This window comes from Ranitomeya imitator, chromosome 6 (assembly GCF_032444005.1).
Source record: "Ranitomeya imitator isolate aRanImi1 chromosome 6, aRanImi1.pri, whole genome shotgun sequence".
NCBI lineage: Eukaryota > Metazoa > Chordata > Amphibia > Anura > Dendrobatidae > Ranitomeya > Ranitomeya imitator.
Window position 1 is genome coordinate 68,269,751 of NC_091287.1, and position 26,950 is coordinate 68,296,700.

The following is a 26,950-nucleotide window of genomic DNA, read 5'->3' on the forward strand; positions in this document are numbered from 1 at the left end:
TTTGACACCCCTGATATAGACTGAACATCTGCAGTGTATAGTACACCAAAGACTAAAGAGCATAATACTGTAATATCAAACATTTTATGTATTCGGAAAAAAAACCACCTCTAATAGAAATTATCATCAAGAAATAAATCTGGTGTATAACATCTCATAAAATATGACCTTTATTGAGTTTAATAAAATAGATAACATAAATATAAAAAACAGGGTAATCCAATGGAAGACCACATGACACATGCTTTAATTTACTGTTGGTTATTATCTATATTGTCAATGCTTTTGTTACTCACAAGTTATTGGCTTAAACAATAATAGCAGAGTAAAAAAAAAGGCAAACAAGTGCTTACATTGCCAAGAGCTAGTGTAGCCTGTGTTCCTCTGTGCCACAACGCATGTTTCGCCCCAAGCTTCTTCATGGGGCCTACTTGCTTGAAATTTTTTTTTTGCTCTGCCATTATGGTCAAACAGTTTGTGAATAAAGAGTATGAGTTAGTTTAAGCCTAGAACTTGTGAGTAACAAAAACATTGACAATATAGGTAATAACCAACAGTAAGATTAAAGCATATGTCATGTGGTATTCCATAGGAATACTCTGTTTTTTGTATTTAGGTTATTTTATTAATTTCAATAAAGGTCATTTTATGAGACGTTATGCACCTGATTGTACTGTATTATTGTAGCTGCATTATGGATGAGATTCTTATGAAATCTACTGCAAATAAAGTCTACGGTGTAAATTGATAGACATTGCAAATTTCATATCTACAGTATGTCAATGAAAGGCTCCTGCAGATGTCAGATTTTCACATATGAGGTCTATCAGTATTATTCCCTGATAAAACTCAAACCTCTTATAGTCTATGGGTCTGTTAACATGTCCAGTTATTTTCCAGACCACTTGGGCCACACCAAATCACAGTGACATGACCAATTATGCTCCGAGTCACATATCAAACTTGCCAATACAAGTCTATGGGTAAGTGAAAAAAAAAAATCAGACAGCACTCCAATGCCCTACATGTGCTGTCTGATTTTCAATGACTGTTTGATAGAAAAAGCTTACGACAACAAACACGGCACTCTTACGATAAATAGTTAGTGGTGCCCAAGTAGGGTATCCAGCCCGTAATATCAATAAAAACTTGGCACTCAAGGAGTTAACCGGGATTTCAATTTTTTGCAATGCAAAAGGTGAAATCTGGGGTAAATCTGCAGAATCTCGTGCAGATTTCAGCACTGCAAACGATCTACAGTGGATATGAGCCAAGTGGATGCACAGTACTGTACTGTGAAAAAGATTTAGGCAGGTGTGATAAAAAAAAAGTAAGAATGTAAAGTAAGAATGCTTTCAGTAATAGAAGTGTTCATAGTTGAATTTTTTCAAGTAACAAAATGCAAAGTGAATGAACATAAGAGAAATCTAAATCAAATTAGCATTTGATTTGACCACCTTTGCTTTAACCCCTTCATGACCCAGCCTATTTTGACCTTAATGACCTGGCCATTTTTTGCAATTCTGACCAGTGTCCCTTTATGAGGTAATAACTCGGGAACGCTTCAACGGATCCTAACGGTTCTGAGATTGTTTTTTTCGTGACATATTGGGCTTCATGTTAGTAGTAAATTTAGGTCAATAACTTTTGCATTTATTTGTGAAAAAATTGGAAATTTGACTAAAATTTTGAAATTTTATTCTATTAAACCAGAGAGTTATGTGACACAAAATAGTTAATAAATAACATTTTCCACATGTCTACTTTACATCAGCACAATTTTGGAAACAACATTTTTTTTTGCTAGGAAGTTATAAGGGTTAAAAATTGACCAGGGATTTCTCATTTTTACAATGAAATTTACAAAACCATTTTTTTTAGGGACCACCTCACATTTGAAGTTAGTTTGAGGGGTCTATATGGCTGAAAATACCCAAAAGTGACACCATTCTAAAAACTGCACCCCTCAAGGTGCTCAAAACCACATTCAAGAAGTTTATTAACCCTTCAGGTACTTCACAGCAGCAGAAGCAACATGGAAGGAAAAAATGAACATTTAACTTTATAGTCACAAAAATGATGTTTTAGCAACAATTTTTTTATTTTCCCAAGGGTAAAAAGAGAAATTGGACACCAAACGTTATTGTACAATTTGTCCTGAGTATGCCGATACCTCATATGTGGGGGGGGGGGGGGGAACCACTGTCTGGGCACACGTCAGGGCTCGGAAGGGAAGTAGCGCCATTTGACTTTTTCAGTGAAAAATTGGCTCAAATCTTTAGCGGACACAATGTCGTGTTTGGAGAGCCCCTGTGTGCCTAAACATTGGAGCTCCCCCACAAGAGACCCCATTTTGGAAACTAGACCGCCCAAGAAGCTTATCTAGATGCATAGTGAGCACTTTGAACCCCCAGGTGCTTCACAAATTGATTCGTAAAAATGAAAAAGTACTTTTTTTTTGCAAAAACATTCTTTCAGCCTCAATTTTTCATTTTTACATAGGCAACAGGATAAAATGGATCCTAAAATGTGTTGGGCAATTTCTCCTGAGTACATTGATACCTCATATGTGGTCACAAACAACTGTTTGTGCACACGGCAGGGCTCGGAAGGGAAGGAGCGCCATTTGACTTTTGAATGAAAAATTAGCTCCAATCATTAATGGACACCATGTCGTGTTTGGAGAGTCCCTGTGTGCCTAAACATTGGAGCTCCCCCACATATGACCCCATTTTGGAAACTAGACCCCCCAAGGAACTTATCTAGATGCATAGTGAGCACTTTGAACTCCCAGGTACTTCACAAATATATCCGAAAAATGAAAAAGTACTTTTTTTCACAAAAAAATTCATTTAGCCTCAATTTGTTCATTTCCACAAGGGGAATAGGATAAAAATGGATCCTAAAATGTATTGGGCAATTTCTCCTGAGTACACCGATACCTTGCATGTGGAGGTAATTCACTGTTTGGGCACATGGCAGGGCTCGGAAGGGAAGGAGCGCCATTTGACTTTTTGAATGAAAAATTAGCTCCAATCGTTAGCGGACGCCATGTCGCATTTGGAGAGCCCCTGTGTGCCTAAACATTGGCTCTCCCCCACATGTGACCCCATTTTGGAAACTAGACCTCCCATGGAACTAGTATAGATGTGCAGTGACCACTTTAAACCCCCAGGGGCTTCACAGAAGTTTATAATGCAGACCTGTGAAAATAAAAAATCATTTTTCTTTCCTCAAAAAATATTTTTTAGCCTGCAATTTTTTATTTTCACAAGAGTAACAGGAGAAATTGGACCCAAAAAGTTGTTGTCCAGTTTGTTCTGAGTACGCTGATGCCCCATATGTGGGGGGAAACCACTGTTTGGGCACACATCGGGGCTCAAGAGGGAAGTAGTGACTTTTGAAATGCAGACTTTGATGGAATGGTCTGCGGGCGTCACATTGCGTTTACAGAGCCCCTGATGTGCCAAACAGTAGAAACCCCCCACAAGTGACCCCATATTGGAAACTAGACCCCCCAATGAACTTATCTAGATATGTGGTGAGCACTTTGAACTCCCAAGTGCTTCACAGAAGTTTACTTCGCAGAGCCGTGAAAATAAAAAAATCTTTTTTCTTTCTTCAAATCCAATCCGCTGCGGATCCGCGGCCAATCTGCTGTGGATCCGCGGCCCATCCGCTGCAGATCCGCAGCCAAATCTGCACCGTGTGCACATAGCCTAATTCTAACTCTAGCCCTAACCCTAACCCCTAACCCTAGCCCTAACCCTAGCCCTAACCCTAGCCCTAACCCTAACCCTAGCCCTAACCCTAGTGGAAAAAAAAATATTTTCTTTATTTTATTATTGTCCCTACCTATGGGGGTCATTTACTTTTTTTTTATTTTGATCACTGTGATAGGTTTTATCACAGTGATCAACATATACCTGGAACGAATCTGCCAGCCGGCAGATTCGGTGGGCGCACTGCGCATGCGCCCGCCATTTTGGAAGATGTCGGCGCCCATGGAGAAGATGGACGGACACCGGGAGGCCCGGTAAGTATGAGAGGGGGAGATCGGAGCACGGGGGTGGCATCGGAGCACAGGGGTGGCATCGGAGCACGGGGGGAGGACGGGGGAGATCGGTGGCGGTGGGGGGGCACATCAGGGTTTCCAGCCATGGCCGATGATATTGCAGCATCGGCCATGGCTGGATTGTAATATTTCACCAGTTTTTATAGGTGAAATATTACAAATCGCTCTGATTGGCAGTTTCACTTTCAACAGCCAATCAGAGGGATCGTAGCCAAGGGGGGGTGAAGCCACCACCTGGGCTGAAGTACCACTCCCCCTGTCCCTGCAGATCGGGTGAAATTGGAGTTAACCCTTTCACCTGATCTGCACTGACGCGATCCCTCCATGATGCCACATAGGCGTCACAGGTCGGATTGGCACCGACTTTCATGATGCCTACGTGGCGTCTAAGGTCAGGAAGGGGTTAAAAACTCAATCAATTCCTCTAGGTCAACACGTACAGTCAGGGATTTCTGGACCTTTAGTTATTTACTAGAGTAACCAATTATACCAAACAGGTGATAATGATCATCATTTTTACATATAGATTGAAACACAATCATTAGCTAAAACTCAACAGTTGTGAAAGAGGCGCAAAAATGGGTGAGAAACAGCCGAGCTGTGCTACAAAGGTGAAGTTGTGGAAGACAGTTTTATGTTACAGGTCATACTACATGGCAGTACTGAGCACCACAGAAAGACACAAGGAAGTTATAAGTTGCATCAGCAAGGTCTCGCCAAGTCAAAGATTTCAAAGCCAACTGTGCTGTTCATATTCTTTTAAAGAAGCTCTACGAAACACTGAGAAGCGTAGACACAGTGGTCGGCCAAGAAAACTTAGTGCAGCACATGAAAGTCACGTCATACTTACTTCATTTAAAAATTAGAAGCTGTCTAGCTGGACACTCAGCTCAGAACTGGGAGAAACCAGTGGTACGTAGCTACACCCATTTACTGTTCAAAGAAGTCTGGCCAGAAATAGTTTTCATGAAAGAAGCCATACCTACATAGAAACAAGGCCAAACTCCTCAACTACGTAAGAAAACATGGGAACTGGGGTGCTGAAAATGGTAGCAGGTGTCCTTGACTGATGAGTCAAAATGTTAAGTATTTGGCTATATTAGAAGGTAATTTGTGTTCTGATGGACTGGAGATCAGTACAGTACTAAGTGCCTGCAGGCAACAGTGAAGCATGGTGGAGGTTTTGTGTAAGTTTGGGGCCTCATTTCAGCAAACCGATTTGAGGATTTGGTTAGGATCAACAGTTTCCTCAATGCTGAAAAATACAGATAGATACTTATCATTATGAAATACTATCAAGGAGGCATTTAATTGGCTCCAAATTTATTCTGCAGCAAAATAACGACTCCAAACACATAGCTGATGTTATCAAAGAAATCCTCCCATGAACTTTTTTTTCAATAAAGCTTTGTGCATGTCTATATAATGTAGGTTGTAAGTCAATATATTCACCTACTATCGCCTTCTCTAGGATCCAGCGCCGTTCTGATCCTCAGTGATATCATCTCTCTACAGACTCTCAGTGCACTCTGTGTCATAGAGTTACCACAACAGAGAGGAGCCAGAAGACCACAGTGTCTGATTGTTCCTACTCCTGCACTGAGAAGAAGCACTTCTTCATTTGATTGGTGTTTATTTCTTTTGGCAGATTAGGGGTTAATCAGCCATGTTGGAAACTCTGAGCTTTCAACTGAGCTCAGTTAGCCACTCTCATCCCCTTTATAATCTGGGTCCTGATTCAAACCCACATCAGAGCTAGCTTTTGCGGCATGGCTTAGGAGGAGAGTTGTTCATATGAGAAGGAGTTTTGGAGGAGTAATCTGTGACTGTTGCATGGTTTCAGTTACCCCCTTGTTTGTGTAGCCTTGTTTGTCAGGTTGGTGTACTGCGGTGCACAGTAGATCCCTCCTTCCCTGGGTGGGAGAAAAGAACAGATGGAGGGCTAACTCAGGAGATAAGGCAAGGGTGGCGGCCCCGGCATCTTCACCCCCATAAGTAAATACCAATTAGACAAACAATACAAGGGTGAACCAAAATACACCCTATGCCCATCCGGGGATATATAATTATGTACGTCAACAAATCTGTGAAAATACACAGTAAAAAATGCAAATACCAATTAGACAAACAATACACAGGGTGAACCAAAATACACCCTATGCCTATCCGGGGATATATAAGGCACACGAGCCGAAACGCACGTAGGGGTTGTGGCACCATCGGACCAGAGGTACAGTATTATCATATTTTACATATCTTGGAAGAAGGCAAGAAGGCACACGAGCCGAAACGCGCGTAGGGGTTGTGGCACCATCGGACCGGAGGTACAGTATTATCATATTATACATATCTTGTTTACTGTGCTGCCAGATTGGATTTTAGTTTGGGGTCATACAGTGATTGTGCCATGCAGGCATGAGAGACTTCCTTTTTCAGAGTTATTAATATACTTCTATGGCGGTTGGTTATAAACGTTGTAACATGCTTACCTCTGGTCTGGGGTGCTTTTATTTAGTACCATTTCCCATCACAACTGTTTTTTGTAGGTTATATATACCTTCATAAGTATCCCAGGGAAAAGGAAGAGCTAGGGCACTCCCCAAGTGGCAGGAACAGTGAAGGAGCCCCTGGTCCTGCGTCACCCGACAGCTGAGTCGTGACACTGTGTGACCCGGAATTGATTTTTGCAATGTAAGCCTACAAAGTGTCAGAACGAGGCTCGAGTGAACTGAATAGTCTGAAGTGTGGTGACATCACTGAGAGGAGGTGCAAAAGGCTGAGACCACCTTGACGGTGGTAGATGGGCACATAATATTTGGCCAAATGTTATGCTAAGAGTCTCATATTTTTTCCTAATCCTCCAAAACCATATTGCTATTCAAATTTCACATATTCCAGATTGACATGCTTTAGCATGATAGAGTGCAACTTTTTTTTGTATATCACTGAGAGGAGGAGCAGAGCAGCTCTGGATCCTAGAGAAGGTGGTGGTAGGTGAGTGTATTAACACATACACACTACATTATTTATGGATATACAAAGATTTCTAGAAAAAAAATCTTCATAGGAAAGCTTCTTTAAAAACTGCCTTCAGCATAAAGAAGAAGAAAAAGTCCTGAAGTGATGATATGGCCCCCACAGGGATGTGATTTCAACATCGAGTTTTTCGGGAATTACCGTATAAACTCGAGTATAAGCCGACCCGAGTATAAGCCGACCCCCCTAATTTTGCAACAAAAAACTGGGAAAACTTATTGACTCGAGTATAAGCCTAGGGTGGAAAATGCAGCAGCTACCGGTAAATGTCAAAAATAAAAATAGACACCAATAAAAGTAAAATCAATTGAGACATCAGTAGGTTAAGTGTTTTTGAATATCCATATTGAATCAGGAGCCCCATATAATGCTCCATAGTGTTCATTATGGCCCCATAAGATGCTCCATACAAAATAGGCCCATATAATGCTCCATGCAGTTCATTATGGCCCCATAAGATCAACTTACGAAATAGGCCCCATATAATGCTCCATACAGTTCATTATAGCCCCATAAGATGCTTCATATACAAATATGCCCCCTATAATGCTCCATACAGTTCTTTATGGCCCCATAACATGCCCCATATAATGCTCCATGCAGTTCATTATGGCCCCATAGATGCTCCATATAATGCTCCATGCAGTTCTTTATGGCCCCATGTAATGATCCATATAATGCTCCATGCAGTTCTTTATGGCCCCATGTAATGCTCCATATAATGCTCCATGCAGTTCTTTATGGCCCCATAGATGCCCCATATAATGCTCCATGCAGTTCTTTATGGCCCCATAGATACCCCATATAATGCTCCATGCAGTTATGTCCCCATAGATGCTCCATATAATGCTCCATGCAGTTATGGCCCCATAGATGCTCCATACAATGCTCCATGCAGTTCATTATGGCCCCATAGATGCCCCATATAATGCCCCATATAATACTCTATGCAGTTATGGCCCTATAGATGCCCCATATAATGCTCCATGCAGTTATGGCCCCATAGATGGCCCATATAATGCTCCATGCAGTTCTTTATGGCCCCATAGACGCTCCATATAGCATTGTGCCACATGTAATGCTGCTGCTGCACTAAAAAAAAATGACATACTCACCTCTCGTCGCTGCTCCTCAGCATCCCGTCTTTCCACACTGACTGTTCAGGCCGAGGGCGGCGCGCACACTAATACGTCATCGCGCCCCCTGACCTGAACTGTCTCTGCAGAGGACACGGAAGATGAGGCGACAGTGGAACGAGGAAAGGTGAATATGACATACTCACCTGCTCCCGATGCTCCTGGCGCGGTCCCCGCATGTCCCATGTCTTCGGCGCCCGCAGCTTCTTCCTGTAGTGAGCGGTCACATGGTACCGCTCATTACAGTAATGAATATGCGGCTCCACCCCAATGGGAGTGGAGTCCATATTCATAACTTTAATGAGTGGTACCAGTGACTGCTGAACAAGGGAAAAAGCTGCCGCGCCCGAACACCGTGGGACATGCGGGGACCGCGCCAGGAGCGCTGGGAGCAGGTGAGTATTTGACAGGCATCGCTCCCCCTCACCCGCCGACCCCCCCGCCTTCCATGACTCGAGTATAAGCCGAGAGGGGAACTTACAGCCCATTTTTTTGGACTGAAAATCTCGGCATGTACTAGAGTATATACGGTAAATGGATAGTCAAAAGGATTTGCACAAGCCTAGATCCAAAGAAGATATGTGGTTAGTTCTCCAAGATGTTTGGAACAATCTCAATGCACAGTTCCCTCAAACACTGTTTGCAAGCAACTAGAAAAGTTAACGCAGTTTTGAAGGCAAAGGGTGGTCACACAAAATATTGATTTTATTTAGGTTTGTGTTTTATTCATTCGCTTTGCATTTGGTTAGTTAATAAAATTAAGTTAATATTTTACGAGATACTAGTAAGGTCTCATGCAGATGTCTGTTTTTTTTATTATGCGTGAAAAAAATAGAAAATTTCTCATTGGTATGCTAGATCAGATTTTCCTCAATTTTTGGTCCATGTGTTTTTTGTTATCATTAGGTCTCAATCAGATTTCGGTTTTTGATGTGTATGTTCTATACATGTCATTCATATATAGTGAACTCTTACCTATTATAATCTATGGAGCTGTTTATATGTCCTTGTTTTTTGCCGACATATTGACAACAAAAAAATCATGGAGACATTCTGTTTTTTATCCGAGTCAGGGATCAAAATCACCCATGCAAGTCTATGGGTCCTTGAAAATCACCAACAGCACTTGGATGCCATTTGTGCACTGTCCACTTTTAACATGGTAATTTGTAGGTGAACCTTTGCAATTTATTTGGGGTTTATGCATGCGAGAAAATCACTGATGAAATATCAATAGTAAAAATTGACACATTCACCAAGCACTGATGAAAATTGATTCATACATGGAAAAACCAGACATCCAAATGAGGCCTTAGGCTGGTTCAGATCAGCGTATGGAAAATCATATAATATTCATCCAGAAGAATGACAATTTTCATGTATATCGGAATCTGCGTGTCATCCATGCCTGTTTTTTACATCCATATGGTATCAATATTTATATATTACTTTAAAATGTACTAGATTAAATCAGTTTCCCGTGTTAATTGCAATTTATCTATAAATATCAGATGCAATACGGATGACGCATAAGGGATCTGATTTTTTTTATAGACTTGAATAGGTGAGTCTTTTCAGAAATCTGAAAAAGAATAGTGCATTCTGAAATTTTTGGTCCATCTGGAAAAACTGTCATCGGATCAGCCTCATTGAATGAGGTTGATCATTGTGCTGTCCGACAGCACAGATACATATAATACACACATCTAAATGAGCCCCTATACTGTAAAAAACGACAGTGCTCAGATAACAGGTAGATGGCATTAGTCTGCTGTCCATTTTTTTCACAAATCCATTCACTTGATCAGATAAAAAATGGACACGTCTTAGGTTCTATGCGTCACCCAGTCTTCAAAAAAAAGCACAAATGTGTGAAAAGCACATAAACTATAATTGGTACATTTTTTTACCAGTGAAAAACATGGATTGAACACGTACACGCGAATGACGGACGTCTGATTGAGGCATAGATGGGAACATTGTTTCTTACATCCTGAGGCTACAAACTAAACACATCTACTGATTCTCACAGCTGAAAGTTTGCTCTATTTGCAACCCTTTCTGAGCTAATAAGCACCACAAATCCCTCTTAATATTTTGGCACAATATACTAATGCGAATATATTAATATAGGCAGGGGAGGACAGATCTTTGTTGCAACCTGTGAAGCCGTGCAGTGGCCCAAAAAGTAAGGAGTCCCATTTCCACCTCCAAAACAGGAGGAATTGTGCATTATGATGAGCTATTGGGCAGCACAGGGCCCATATACTGTTCTTGCACACGGACCCTCTTCTGTCTGTGTCTGGTAAGGGTAGGACAACATGGGAGCGTCATTGGAGAAGAAAAAAAAAATCCATGAGCAATATTGTAAACAGTTTTGCAGCTTTTACTATTTCCGTACAAACAGCTGGTGGGGCTGAGACAACACGAGGGTGCAACGACGCAGCTCATCTAATTCATAACAAGCTGTGGGCTTCCTTTGTCCATAAAAACTACTCCAGTCTGGATAAGATTTATGGCCAGGCCACACACGTATGCCTCTTAATGAATCAGGAGCATCTGACTTAATCATGCCTCGTCATCAAACCGGAATGAACATCACAGGTTTTGATGAATCGGGGCCTCTGTATGATGCCTCTCATGAGGAAGTTCTTAATTTCTTACTGCAGGCATATTCAATAAGTTCTGTGAATGTTTAATGTCCCTGCACATCTATGACAGCTTTTATCAACTGCAACACAGGTCCATTAAAGTAAATAAGGCTTTTATGCATTTTCCTGCACAGTGGGTGGCCAAAAGAATTGTTGGGCACGGAAGCATGGCTAAAGAAGAAGGCCAGTCATTTTGTTCCTACCCTACACCATACAGCTGATTAACTGTCACACTGTACACTTGTTTCATACATTATGTAATTGCATCCATGTAGTTCAGACTTCTCTTAGCTTCCCTTCAGCATTCATCTTTATGCTTTGCTATAAATCCCATGATGTTTAAGCCCATCAGCATCACATAGGCAGCTAGAGCTAGTACCATTTTTCCCTGCCTTGGTAAATTGTGATGATCTCCCCTTCGTATTTTCCTAAATTAACAAATATATTATCAGTATACAGTCAGGGAGTCTAATATATCAAATCTTAATGTATATTATGTGACAGGAGCTGTGCAGTTATAATAATTATATGCGATAGCAGTGTGGTCCTCTGTGGAGACCTTCAGTAGTACAGTCCATACAATATCATCATACAGGATGTTCTGGTGACAATGATGGTGACCTACTTCAGAGAACATAAAAGTATATAATTCCCAGTGTGTCGCCATGTGATAACACGTCCTAATTTAAGAAAAGTACACAAAAGATGTGCATATAAAAAGGAACAACTAAATAATGGAATACTAGCTGAATAATATTGATGGGATGAATGACAAAAGATCAATTGGCTGATTGCTACTTTATAGAGTAACTAAACTTTTGCGAGGTTTTGTTTTTAGCTGAGTGCCCATTCAATTGCAAAAAAGATGAGTGGGGGTCCTGAGATTTCCACCAATTACTCAAACCCCCCAGAGAAGTATGCTACCCAGGATACGGAAGCACCTAGCCATTACTTGAGTATGTGAACAGAGTGGAGTATGAATACAATAGAAAACATAGGCTCTTTTCTCCTGAGCTGCGAACGTCTTGTTTCTAAGAGCTATGAGGTGGTCTGCTTGCATTAAGAGGACGCTTAATTAAAAAAAAAACCTCCCAAAGGTTTAGTTACTTTTTAAGGGGCTGCAGCATTTAAATACCCTTATTGCTGCTTTATTCTTAGGATTGCACCGAAACCTGTCAGTTTACCCATCATTGCTGAGTAAGTGATGGCATATCTTAGTGGCATGTTGTCACTTTAGTGAAAAACCCTTTTTCATAGATTACCGTATATTGTATTAAAGTAGAAAAGTAATATGATGTACAAAGGTACAATGATATCTAGCCATTGGCTTTGATTTTTTGCTATGTCTCTTTTCGGTGACATTACCCATATCAGTTGTTAAATAAAATAGGCAATTCCATTATTATTCCGTATGTATTGAGAGGGGATTAATTAATTCATTATTTAAATCAGCTCTTGGGATGACAAGAGTCCGCCTAATGATTTGCATAGTAATATTGTGCCGATCCTTCAGCTAAGAAGAGCCTTAATTTGTTTCGAGGAGGCACATTTACAAGGGAGCATTTTACGCTGACCGGCTAACAATCCATTTAAAGGTTAGTGCCGGAGGGAAGCTGCCTCTTACTCCATTAGACCTGTCAGAGATTTTTTATGAGACTGTCTTGTCCGAGAGTTAAAGAGTGTAAAATGCACTGTGCTGTCAACTTGTTGGCTGCTGCCTTGCCCAAACCTCAACTTCTACTGAATTGTCCTCAATGAACGTTGAACAAATTATACTACTCCACAGCCAAATTGGTTCAGAGACGAAAACAGTTGAACTCAACTAATTTTGTGGTGCTGAAAACGAATATGATGCTTAGATTTGCAGGTTGGCTCTAATTATCAAGATCCAGAGTTTGTAACTAGTTATGACACCTTTCATGCGGTCTTATAGAAAAATTGCATCTTTATTATTTCACCATCATTGTTAATAGCTAGTCTATTACATCATCTATTAAGCTTTCAGTATTCTATCATCTTAGGGTGACCAATCAAAAAAAAGTCAACTCAGCTCCAGTGACGTAATCCTAACTACAGCAGCATCACCTACTATAAATGTTCTCTGTGTATGGCCTACAGTTTTAGTATTTCTTAGCTTAGTGTCTTATCATATTGACATATTCATATATGTTTTTTTCAGATATTCTTCTTGCATTAACAAAGTGAATAGTTTTGCTACATATTCAGAGAAGTCACTTTTGTGTCACAAAGGCAAAACTTGACCACCATGATAAGGAAAGCCTACAACCTTTATTTTGACTGCAGAATAGGAGATCAGGACAAGAGTTGGACTCCACACATATGCTCCAATAAATGCGCATCACATCTTCCCCAGTGGTTGCAGGGGAAGAGGCAATCTGTGCCTTTTGCAGTCCCAATGATCAAGATAAAGAGAACTTACCAATCACACACCCATTAGGAAAGAAGTTTCAATGAAGAAGAAGTAGACTTTACAGTATTCTAACATTCTATCAGCAATACGCCCAGTACCACATGCAGAAGAACTGCTGGTTTAAAAAGCACCAGAAACATTTTCAATCGAGTAAAGTGAGGAAGAAGAGGGTGCTTGGTGTCAGGAAGCATCTGACTTTTTGTCAGCAACCACAACTAAACTACACCTTATAACACAAAGTGAGGTGAACAATCTTACGAGCTTTAGATCTGCCGAAGAGTAAGGGCTCGTTCACAAGAGCGAACAAATTGGATGAGTGCAATCCAATAAGAAATCAGATTGCACTCTGACCAGTGTTACTCTATGGGACAGTGCACGTCTGCGATTTTTTCCCCAGCTCGAATCGGATTGAGGTTAGACTGAGAAAAAATCGTAGCATGCTGTGACTGGTTGCGAGATTCAGATTGCATGCACCCATACAAGTCTAAGGGTGCATGTGAAACATTGCACTGCACTTGGATGTCATGTGAGTGCACTGTGATTCCCATGGATGCCAGCAATGGAGGAGATGGATAAAGTAATTTGTCTTTCTCCTCCGCACCTGTGCTCTGATTCTCTCATGCGAGAGCATTGAGCACATGTCATTGACGCTCAACTCACATTCGCAGCAGAACTAGAGCAGAGTGTTATTAGCATATTGCATCCGATGCTCTTACATCAGATACCATACGTTAATGTGACTTCAGCCTAAGGCTGAGCTCTCAGGTTCCAGTCTACAGCAGTGGAATCTCCTAGAGGGCGATGCTCGGATTTCTTTGTTCCACAGCCTTGATAAAGATCTTGTCCAATACTTCTTCATGATCTTGTGGCATGCAACAACATCAACAGTTTAATGGAATCTCTGAAGATAAGTCATAATCCAGAGGAATGAAGGCTCTTCAATTCATCGATTCATACAAAACAAGCCTAAAAGCCCTCTTCCTGCATAATGGCAATGTGCTACTCTCAATTCCAGTTATTGATGCAGTCCACATGAAAGAAACCTAGGAAAACATGAAACAGCTGTTGAAGTTGCAGTGCAATGAAAAAGCTGCATGGGTAGCATTTGCATTAGAGGTAACTAATTTTTTGAGAAACTCCAGAGCAGGGGACTATGAAGAGTTGGTGTAAAATCTCTTCAAAAAATATAAGAATCTTTGATATAATATGTCCTTAAAGATTAATTTCTTAAATTCACATAGAGGCTTTTTTCCTCCAAACTGTGGAGCAATAAGTGACGAGCACAGTGAGAGATTAAATCAAGATATTGCAGCTATGGAGAAAATATATAAAAGAAAATGGAATTCCAATGCTTGCAGATTACTATTGGACAATGCTAAGGGATGATCTAATGCAGGAGTACAAGAGACAAGCAAAACACAGTTGTCACTGAATGAGGACCAAATTTTGTGGCACAATTTCTGTAGCTGTTAATAATGCACAATAGTCTTAAGATCTGTTTCACTTATCTGAATTGTTGCTACATTTCCTCTATATAAATATCAGAAAATTGACAAAATACTCTGCATATTTAAATTTGCAAAAATAAGAATGTTTCTCAGTACTCAAACTTTTATGCATTAAATATACATAGCAGTGAAAGGAAAGCTCTTCGATATCATAGAAACAATAGACAACTAAAAATGTTCATTACCAGATTTGAATTCAGGAGATTAAAATCATTACAAAAATGGCTCATTTCATAACTGAACCTGACAACTTTTGAAAATATGTAGAACAGTGTTATAGGTGGATTCCAGATTGTCTAAGAGAGGTACAAGTTACGTATTTTATCTGGTCTTCTTTATAGTTGAGATTCAAATGGAATGGGCCATGTCTCTATAAGCATCATGTGGCGTTCCACCAATATTAGAACTCATGGAATCCAGTGAATCTACAACATGTATTCTATCAGGGTTCTTGTGGTCAGTGAGATCGATGGCTTGTCTATGTGCAGTGGTGAACAGGCTATCTTACAAGCTTCCATAAATCTATGCTATCTTGGCAGAGATGTTTTAGCTGAGAGCAGTAGGACAAAGTGTTGATGCAGAAGAAGCAGATTAAACTGGCAAGAAGATGATTCAGACATTGACTAATCTACTAGATGGACTCACAGTCAGATTTATGGAATGGCCGTATAAATCTGAAGCTAGAAAGTCATGAACTAAGCAGCCAGCTTCTGTTTCCTTTATATATCCTCGATTATTTTCACCTTTAAAGGGGTACTAAACTTTTTTTTATTAAGTAAGGTAAGGTTGTATCAAATCTGAACATTTTCTTATCTTCTAATATATTGTCTATTAAGACTGAATGTGGCACTACAGAATAATGGGAAGTTCTACTTGCCTTATATGCTTATATTCCCTACATGATCTTCCATCGGCAAAAATGGTTACTTAAGACTGTTCACATTAATGCTGGATTTCATTTAATCAGGTTTCAGAGTTAAAGTTTGAACCACCATTCTTACTATTTAAACCACATTAAGTCAACTGGATTTAACAATAAATTAATTGGAGTCTGCTTCAAAATATATTTGTCAAACCTATCATGGCTCAATTAATGGGAACAGAAGCGGAAATACCGATTTACTTTTTTTCAAGCAAAGCTTATCTATAGTCACAGACAATATTCTTAAGTGAGTAGACAGGAACACATGGGCTACTTGCACAGTGAACAAGTCTGTAAGAACATGTTCACACACCACCAAGAAACCTGAAGACACAAAAGAGAATAGTAAAACCAAAAACACTCAGTTTGAAAAAAATGTTGCAGTAATCCGCAAGTGCTAGTAAAAGATGTAAAAAACAGGGTATTTGGTTGATACGTTTTTTGCAAAAAATGTATACTAAGCTGCTCTACCAAACTTCACGGTATACCCTTATCAGAGCAGCTGCTCTTATCTGCTCTGATAAGGGTATACCGTGAAGTTTGGTAGAGCAGCTTAGTATACATTTTTTGCAAAAAACGTATCAACCAAATACCCTGTTTTTTAGATCTTTTACTAGCACTTGCGGATTACTGCAACATTTTTTTCAAACTGAGTGTTTTTGATTTTACTATTCTCTTTTGTGTCTTCAGGATTCTTAAGTGAATGTAGCAGTCAAATGATAGCTGTCAACTCAAAATTACACTGGGAACCTGTGAGTCAAAGCTGATTATTGTCATTGGGTAGTAGAGACGTGGCATTGTCTGTACTGCGTCACTAAGGTCTGATCACTTTATACACTATAGATGGTGAGGAAGAATTTGTTGTTTGGTGGAATTAAATATTATGCCATACTTAACTTTCCTATAAAGAGTCAAGCTATCTCTGCTCACATTAAGGCCTCATTCAAACATCTGTGTCTGTGGGTTTTTTTCAGACCATGAGTCATGGTTTTTACTGGCATTACAAATTTAAAAAAGTACCAAAATACATCTTGGGGTCCGTGAAAATCACAGATAGCATATGGATGGCATTGATCCGTGTCATGACTCTAATAATATTGCAGAGAATAGGTGAAAATACTGCTGAAACACTGATTGTAAAAACGGACACTGTGACCAAACACGTTAATCCAAAACAGCAATTGCATTCTGTAATAATAATAATTTTTATTTCTGTAGCGCCAACATATTCCATGGCACTTTATATTTTAGAGGGGACTTGTACAGACAAAGAAATTACAGAATAACACATAACTCAACAGATACCCAGAAGTATGAACTCTGGGTATTGGGAATACAAATGTCCTTGGTGCTCTGTAACTGAGCCATAGGCTGGGCTTATCCTGGAGGGTCATGACTACGTGTCTACCGAGTTTTTTAACAAAAGCTCCTGATGGTAAAGATAGGCTGAGTTGCCGGTAGACTCCAAATTCACTGAGGTATCTCGGGACCAAGGGCTTCTCCCCTGTCCCTAGCGCAATGGGCACCCTAGCTCGATCTGTTCCCCATTTTACTTCTGATGGTGAAGACGCCGGGGCCACATACTTTGCCTGAGATCCTGAATCCACCTTCAATCATTACCCTTCACCCACCCAGGGAAGAGGGGAGTAGCAGTATATGGTACTACTCAAACAGACTAACAAGGTGATACAAACAGGGATAAAGGAAAAAAAAAACAATCATACAAATATACTCAAACAACAGAGGTAAGCATCGGGGAGTAGAGGATGGAGAAAAACCAAAGTAGGAGAAGTAGGGGATTAGCACACAACCAAAACCTTAATAATTATAATAATAATAATAATCTTTATTATATAGCTCCAACATATTACCCACCACTTTACAATTCAACAGTTCATATACAACAGTCATAAGTAACAAAGTTAAAGGAAGTACAATATTTAAAGCAAAGATAATGACAACCCTGCTAGCAAGAGCTTACAATGTACACTTAGGTGGGGGTGACACAAGGTGCAGGTGCTTATTTGCAATGATGGTCCAGCCATCTTGAGGAAATGGGGGATAGATAAATCTGCATGAACTTGTCACCAGCCAATATTTGTAGTGCTTTTGGGTACCGCAGAGTTTGACTGAGAATTATGTTCAGAGAAATAGCAAGTGGGCTATATATAAAACTAGCTGAAGAGCCCGGCGTTGCCTGGGCATAGTAAATAACTGTGGTTAGTTATAGCACGTAACTTCTCTTATTTTCCCATCACGCCTCTCATTTTCCCAATCAGATCTTTAATTTTCCCCCTCACATCTCATTTTCTCCCTCACACCTCTCATTTTCTCCCTCACTCCTCTCATTCCCGCCTAACACTTGTCATTTCGACCTCACATCTGTCATTTTCCGATCACTACACTATTTTCCCTCACTCCTCTCATTTTGCACTCACACCTTTTCATTTTCACCTCACACCTCTCATTTTCACCTCAGTATATACATGTTTGTCATCTCCCTTATATATAGTATACATCTGTATGTCATCTCCTGTATATAGTATATACCTGTATGTCATCTCCCCTGTATATAGTATATACCTGCTGTGTGTCATCTCCCCTGTATATAGTATATACCTGTATGTCATCTCCTCCTATATATAATATATACCTGTATGTCATCTCCTCCTATATATAGTATATACCTGTATGTCATCTCCTCCTATATATAGTATATACCTGTATGTCATCTCCTTCTATATATAGTATATACCTGTATGTCATCTCCTCCTGTATATAGTATATACCTGTGTGTCATCTGCCCTGTATATAGTATATATCTGTGTGTCATCTCCTCCTGTATATAGTATATACCTGTATGTCATCTTCTATATATAGCATATACCTGTATGTCATCTCCTCCTGTATATAGTATATACCTGTAGGTAATCTGCTCCTGTATATAGTATATACCTGTGTGTCATCTCCTCCTGTATATAGTATATACCTGTATGTCATCTCCTCCTGTATATAGTATGTACCTGTATGTCATCTCCTCCTCTATATAGTATATACCTGTGTCATCTCTCCTGTATATAGTATATATCTGTGTGTCATCTCCCCTGTATATAGTATATACCTGTGTGATCTCCTGTATTAGACCTCGTTAACACGTTATTTGCTCAGTATTTTTACCTCAGTATTTGTAAGATAAATTGGCAGCCTGATAAATCCCCAGCCAACAGGAAGCCCTCCCCCTGGCAGTATATATTAGCTCACACATACACATAATAGACAGGTCATGTGACTGACAGCTGCTGTATTTCCTATATGGTACATTTGTTGCTCTTGTAGTTTGTCTGCTTATTAATCAGATTTTTATTTTTGAAGGCTAATACCAGACTTGTGTGTGTTTTAGGGCGAGTTTCGTCTGTCAAGTTGTGTGTGTTGAGTTGTGTGTGGCGACATGCATGTAGCGACTTTTGTGAGATGAGTTTTGTGTGGCAACATGCGTGTAGCAACTTTTTGTGTGTCGAGTTGCATGTGACAGGTTAGTGTAGCAAGTTGTGTGCAGCAAGTTTTGCGCATGGCGAGTTTTGCGCGTGGTGAGTTTTATGTCTGGTGCCTTTTGAGTATGTGCAAGTTTTGTGTGAGGCAACTTTTGCATATGTTGCAAATTTTGTGCATGTGGCAATTTTTCCGCGTGTGCAAGTTTTGCGTGTGGCGAGTTATCCATGAGGTGAGTTTTGCACTTGTGGCGAGTTTTGCATGAGCCTAGTTTTTGCATGTGGCGAGTTTTGCGCGTGGTGAGTTTTGAGCGGCGACTTTTGTGTTTCGACTTTTATGTGGCGAGGTTGGTGTATGTGTGGTGAAATGTGTGCTGAGGGTGGTATATGTGTTCAAGCACGTGGTAGTGTTTGGCGCATTTTGTGTGTGTGTTCATATCCCAATGTGTGGTGAGTATCTCATGTCGGGCCCCACCTTAGCAACTGATCGATATATACTCTTTGGCGCCATCGCTCTCATTCTTTAAGTCCCCCTTGTTCACATCTGGCAGCTGTCAATTTGCCTCCAACACTTTTCCTTTCACTTTTCCCCATTATGTAGATAGGGGAAAAATAGTTTGGTGAATTGGAAAGTGCGGGGTTAAAATTTCACCTCACAACATAGCCTATGACGCTCTCAGGGTCCAGACGTGTGACTGTGCAAAATTTTGTTGCTGTAGCTGCGACGCTTCCAACACTTTTCATTTCACTTTTTCCCAATTATGTAGATAGGGGCAAAATTGTTTGGTGAATTGGAAAGCGCGGGGTTAAAATTTCACCTCACAACATAGCCTATGACGCTCTCAGGCTCCAGACGTGTGACTGTGCAAAATTTTGTTTCTGTAGCTGCGACGCCTCCAACACTTTTCCTTTCACTTTTTTCCCCATTATGTAGATAGGGGCAAAATTGTTTGGTGAATTGGAACGCGCGGGGTTAAAATTTCGCCTCACAACATAGCCTATGACGCTCTCGGGGTCCAGACGTGTGACTGTGCAAAATTTTGTGGCTGTAGCTGCGACGGTGCAGATGCCAATCCCGGACATACACACACACACACACACACACATACACACACACACACACATTCAGCTTTATATAGTAGACTAGCTGAAGAGCCCGGCGTTGCCTGGGCATAGTAAATAACTGTGGTTAGTTATAGCACCTCACTTGTCTTATTTTCCCATCACGCCTCTCATTTTCCCAATCACATCTTTAATTTTCCCCCTCACAGCACTCATTTTCTCCCTCACACCTCTCATTTTCTCCCTCACTCCTCTCATTCCCGCCTAACACTTGTCATTTCGACCTCACATCTGTCATTTTCCGATCACTACACTATTTTCCCTCACTCCTCTCATTTTGCACTCACACCTTTTCATTTTCACCTCACACCTCTCATTTTCACCTCAGTATATACATGTTTGTCATCTCCCTTATATATAGTTTACACCTGTATGTCATCTCCTGTATATAGTATATACCTGTATGTCATCTCCCCTGTATATAGTATATACCTGCTGTGTGTCATCTCCCCTGTATATAGTATATACCTGTATGTCATCTCCTCCTATATATAGTATATACCTGTATGTCATCTCCTCCTATATATAGTATATACCTGTATGTCATCTCCTCCTATACAGTGGGGCAAAAAAGTATTTAGTCAGTCAGCAATAGTGCAAGTTCCACCACTTAAAAAGATGAGAGGCGTCTGTAATTTACATCATAGGTAGACCTCAACTATGGGAGACAAACTGAGAAAAAAAAATCCAGAAAATCACATTGTCTGTTTTTTTAACATTTTATTTGCATATTATGGTGGAAAATAAGTATTTGGTCAGAAACAAACAATCAAGATTTCTGGCTCTCACAGACCTGTAACTTCTTCTTTAAGAGTCTCCTCTTTCCTCCACTCATTACCTGTAGTAATGGCACCTGTTTAAACTTGTTATCAGTATAAAAAGACACCTGTGCACACCCTCAAACAGTCTGACTCCAAACTCCACTATCGTGAAGACCAAAGAGCTGTCAAAGGACACCAGAAACAAAATTGTAGCCCTGCACCAGGCTGGGAAGACTGAATCTGCAATAGCCAACCAGCTTGGAGTGAAGAAATCAACAGTGGGAGCAATAATTAGAAAATGGAAGACATACAAGACCACTGATAATCTCCCTCGATCTGGGGCTCCACGCAAAATCCCACCCCGTGGGGTCAGAATGATCACAAGAACGGTGAGCAAAAATCCCAGAACCACGCGGGGGGACCTAGTGAATGAACTGCAGAGAACTGGGACCAATGTAACAAGGCCTACCATAAGTAACACACTACGCCACCATGGACTCAGATCCTGCAGTGCCAGACGTGTCCCACTGCTTAAGCCAACCCGTCTGAAGTTTGCTAGAGAGCATTTGGATGATCCAGAGGAGTTTTGCGAGAATGTCCTATGGTCTGATGAAACCAAACTGGAACTGTTTGGTAGAAACACAACTTGTCGTGTTTGGAGGAAAAAGAATACTGAGTTGCATCCATCAAACACCATACCTACTGTAAAGCATGGTGGTGGAAACATCATGCTCTGGGGCTGTTTCTCTGCAAAGGGGCCAGGACGACTGATCCGGGTACATGAAAGAATGAAAGGGGCCATGTATCGTGAGATTTTGAGTGCAAACCTCCTTCCATCAGCAAGGGCATTGAAGATGAAACGTGGTTGGGTCTTTCAACATGACAATGATCCAGAGCACACCGCCAGGGCAACGAAGGAGTGGCTTCGTAAGAAGCATTTCAAGGTCCTGGAGTGGCCTAGCCAGTCTCCAGATCTCAACCCTATAGAAAACCTTTGGAGGGAGTTGAAAGTCCGTGTTGCCAAGCGAAAAGCCAAAAACATCACTGCTCTAGATGAGATCTGCATGGAGGAATGGGCCAACATACCAACAACAGTGTGTGGCAACCTTGTGAAGACTTACAGAAAACGTTTGACCTCTGTCATTGCCAACAAAGGATATATTACAAAGTATTGAGATGAAATTTTGTTTCTGACCAAATACTTATTTTCCACCATAAAATGCAAATAAAATGTTAAAAAAACAGACAATGTGATTTTCTGGATTTTTTTTTCTCAGTTTGTCTCCCATAGTTGAGGTCTACCTATGATGTAAATTACAGACGCCTCTCATCTTTTTAAGTGCTGGATTTTGCACTATTGCTGACTGACTAAATACTTTTTTGCCCCACTGTATATAGTATATACCTGTATGTCATCTCCTTCTATATATAGTATATACCTGTATGTCATCTCCTCCTGTATATAGTATATACCTGTGTGTCATCTCCCCTGTATATAGTATATATCTGTGTGTCATCTCCTCCTGTATATAGTATATACCTGTATGTCATCTTCTATATATAGCATATACCTGTATGTCATCTCCTCCTGTATATAGTATATACCTGAAGGTAATCTGCTCCTGTAAATAGTATATACCTGTGTGTCATCTCCTCCTGTATATAGTATATACCTGTATGTCATCTCCTCCTGTATATATATGTACCTGTATGTCATCTCCTCCTCTATATAGTGTATACCTGTGTGTCATCTCTCCTGTATATAGTATATACCTGTGTGATCTCCTGTATTAGACCTCGTTAACACGTTATTTGCTCAGTATTTTTACCTCAGTATTTGTAAGATAAATTGGCAGCCTGATAAATCCCCAGCCAACAGGAAGCCCTCCCCCTGGCAGTATATATTAGCTCACACATACACATAATAGACAGGTTATGTGACTGACAGCTGCTGTATTTCCTATATGGTACATTTGTTGCTCTTGTAGTTTGTCTGCTTATTAATCAGATTTTTATTTTTGAAGGCTAATACCAGACTTGTGTGTGTTTTAGGGCGAGTTTCGTCTGTCAAGTTGTGTGTGTTGAGTTGTGTGTGGCGACATGCATGTAGCGACTTTTGTGAGATGAGTTTTGTGTGGCAACATGCGTGTAGCAACTTTTTGTGTGTCGAGTTGCATGTGACAGGTTAGTGTAGCAAGTTGTGTGCAGCAAGTTTTGCGCATGGCGAGTTTTGCGCGTGGTGAGTTTTATGTCTGGTGCCTTTTGAGTATGTGCAAGTTTTGAGTGAGGCAACTTTTGCATGTGTTGCAAATTTTGTGCATGTGGCAATTTTTCCGCGTGTGCAAGTTTTGCGTGTGGCGAGTTTTCCATGAGGTGAGTTTTGCACTTGTGGCGAGTTTTGCGTGAGCCTAGTTTTTGCATGTGGCGAGTTTTGCGCGTGGTGAGTTTTGTGTTTCGACTTTTATGTGGCGAGGTTGGTGTATGTGTGGTGAAATGTGTGCTGAGGGTGGTATATGTGTTCAAGCACGTGGTCGTGTTTGGCTCATTTTGTGTGTGTGTTCATATCCCAATGTGTGGTGAGTATCTCATGTCGGGGCCCCACCTTAGCAACTGATCGGTATATACTCTTTGGCGCCATCGCTCTCATTCTTTAAGTCCCCCTTGTTCACATCTGGCAGCTGTCAATTTGCCTCCAACACTTTTCTTTTCACTTTTCCCCATTATGTAGATAGGGGAAAAATAGTTTGGTGAATTGGAAAGCGTGGGGTTAAAATTTCACCTCACAACATAGCCTATGATGCTCTCAGGGTCCAAGTAAAGAAGCTGCGGAGACACCATCACGTGTTTCTCAACGCAAGCAGTAAATAGCCAGGCCTTTCCCCGGGAAGGAACAACCACGGGAAGGGCAGCATCCTATGAAGGAAAGCCACCTATGCCAAGCATGGTATCCATCCACAGACAGCTGTTTCCCCGAAACAGCTGTCTGTGGATGGATACCATGCTTGGCATAGGTGGCTTTCCTTCATAGGATGCTGCCCTTCCCGTGGTTGTTCCTTCCCGGGGAAAGGCCTGGCTATTTACTGCTTGCGTTGAGAAACACGTGATGGTGTCTCCGCAGCTTCTTTACTTGCATTTGCATATTTCCCATAAGGGATGGGGGCAGTGTTCTGGAATCACTGCGTTGAGAAACACGTGATGGTGTCTCCGCGGTGTTGGATGTTTTGGTCTCCCCGAGGCCAATCATCTGTGCCTTTATAGCTCTCAGGGTCCAGACGTGTGACTGTGCAAAATTTTGTTGCTGTAGCTGCGACGCTTCCAACACTTTTCCTTTCACTTTTTTCCCCATTATGTAGATAGGGGCAAAATTGTTTGTTGAATTGGAACGCGCGGGGTTAAAATTTCACCTCACAACGTAGCCTATGACGCTGTCAGGGTCCAGACGTGTGACTGTGCAAAATTTTGTTGCTGTAGCTGCGACGCTTCCAACACTTTTCCTTTCACTTTTTTCCCCATTATGTAGATAGGGGCAAAATTGTTTGGTGAATTGGAACGCGCGGGGTTAAAATTTCGCCTCACAATATAGCCTATGACGCTCTCGGGGTCCAGACGTGTGACTGTGCAAAATTTTGTGGCTGTAGCTGTGACGGTGCAGATGCCAATCCCGGACATACACACACACACACACACATTCAGCTTTATATAGTAGATGACTTTGATTAGGGAACGTAATAGTCCGCCCCAAACAGATGTTTTTCTTAAGGAGAAGCTAAAACTGTGTAAGTTGTGGTTTGTCCTAATTTCTTGGGGTTGAGCATTGTAAAGTATTGGTGCAGCTCAGGACAAGTCTTGGAGCCAGGAGTGGGAGGTACGGATATGTGCAGATGTTAGTCAAAAGTCACTTGTGGAGTGTAACAAGCAGGTAGGACAATAAACAGAAATGAGGGAGGAGATGTAGGGGGGTGCCACACTGTGGAGAGCTTTGTGTATTATTATTATTATTATTTATTTATATAGCACCATTGATTCCATGGTGCTGTACATGACAAGCGGTTACATACAAGTTACAAATATCACATACAGTAAACAAACTAACAATGACGGACTGATACAGAGGGGCGAGGACCCTGCCCTTGCGGCCTTACATTCTACAGGATTATGGGGAAGGAGACAGTAGGTTGAGGGTTGCAGGAGCTCCGGTGTTGGTGAGGCGGTAGCTCCGGTGTTGGTGAGGCGGTAGCTCCGGTGTTGGTGAGGCGGTAGCTCCGGTGTTGGTGAGGCGGTAGCTCCGGTGTTGGTGAGGCGGTAGCTTCGATAGTGATGAGGCAACAGCGGTGTCAGTGCAGGCTGTAGGCTTTCCTGAAGAGATGAGTTTTCAGGTTCCGTCTGAAGGATCCGACTGTGGTTGATAGTCGGACGTGTTGGGGCAGAGAGTTCCAGAGGATGGGGGATATTCGGGAGAAGTCTTGGAGGCGATTGGATGAGGAGCGAATAAGTGTGGAGGAGAGAAGGAGGTCTTGGGAGGACCGGAGATCACGTGAGGGAAGATATCGAGAGATTAGTTCAGAGATATAGGGAGGAGACAGGTTGTGGATGGCTTTATAGGTCAGTATTAGCAATTTGAACTGGATACGCTGAGGGAATGGGAGCCAGTGAAGAGATTTGCAGAGGGGGGAAGCGGAGGAGTAGCGAGGAGAGAGATGGATTAGTCGGGCAGCAGAGTTAAGGATGGGCTGGAGAGGTGCAAGGGTGTTAGCAGGGAGGCCACAGAAAAGGATGTTGCAGTAGTCAAGGCGGGAAATGATGAGGGCGTGCACAAGCATTTTAGTAGATTGGGGGTTGAGAAAAGGACGGATCCTGGAGATATTTTTGAGCTGGAGGCGACAGGAGGTGGAAAGAGCTTGGATGTGTGGTTTGAAGGACAGGGCAGAGTCGAAGGTTACTCCGAGGCAACGGACTTCGGGTACAGGGGAAAGCATGATGTCATTGACTGCGATAGATAGGTCAGGTAAGGAAGATTTGTGGGATGGAGGAAAGATGATGAGTTCAGATTTGTCCACATTGAGTTTGAGGAAGCGAGAGGAGAAGAAGGAGGATATGGCTGATAGGCACTCTGGGATTCTGGACAGCAGAGCGGTGACGTCTGGGCCAGAGAGGTAGATCTGAGTGTCATCAGCATAGAGGTGGTACTGGAATCCATGGGACTTTATGAGTTGTCCCAAGCCAAGTGTATAGATTGAGAAGAGTAGGGGTCCTAGAACAGAGCCTTGGGGGACTCCAACAGAGAGAGGGTGGGATGAGGAGGTAGTATGGGAGTGGGAGACGCTGAATGTGCAGTTGGAAAGGTACGAGGTGATCCAGGATAGGGCGAGGTCTTTGATGCCCTATGTGTATGAGAACAATCAATTTAAATTGGATCCTATAAGGTACTGGCAGCAAGTGCAGTGACTGGCACAGAGTGGAAGCATCCGAGTAATGATTAGCCAGATAGATGACTGCATTAAGAATGGACTGGACAGCGGAAAGTCAAGTGAGGGGAGGCCAATCAATAAAGAATTGCAGTAGTCAAGGCGGGAGTGGATCAAGGCAACAGTGAGTTTTTTTGGGGTTTCCATGGTGAGAAAGGAGCAAATTCTAGAGGAGTTCTTCAGGTGCAAGTGATAAGAGCGGGCAAGAGATTGTATAAAGGAGGTGAAGGAAAGATTGGTGTTGAACATAACACCTAGACAGCACACCTGCTGTCTGGGTTTTATTTTAGTGCCAACCACGGACAGGGAGATGTCAGAATTATGGAGGTATGGAGATGGCAGGAACAGAAGAAGT

At 41.5% G+C, this 26,950-nt stretch overlaps 1 protein-coding gene across 3 annotated transcripts in view; it reads right to left on the reverse strand.

Annotated features, from left to right (window-relative positions):
- DPP6 (dipeptidyl peptidase like 6) overlaps positions 1–26,950 on the reverse strand; it is a 1,887,605-nt gene that overhangs the window by 138,126 nt on the left and 1,722,529 nt on the right. The window lies entirely within an intron of this gene.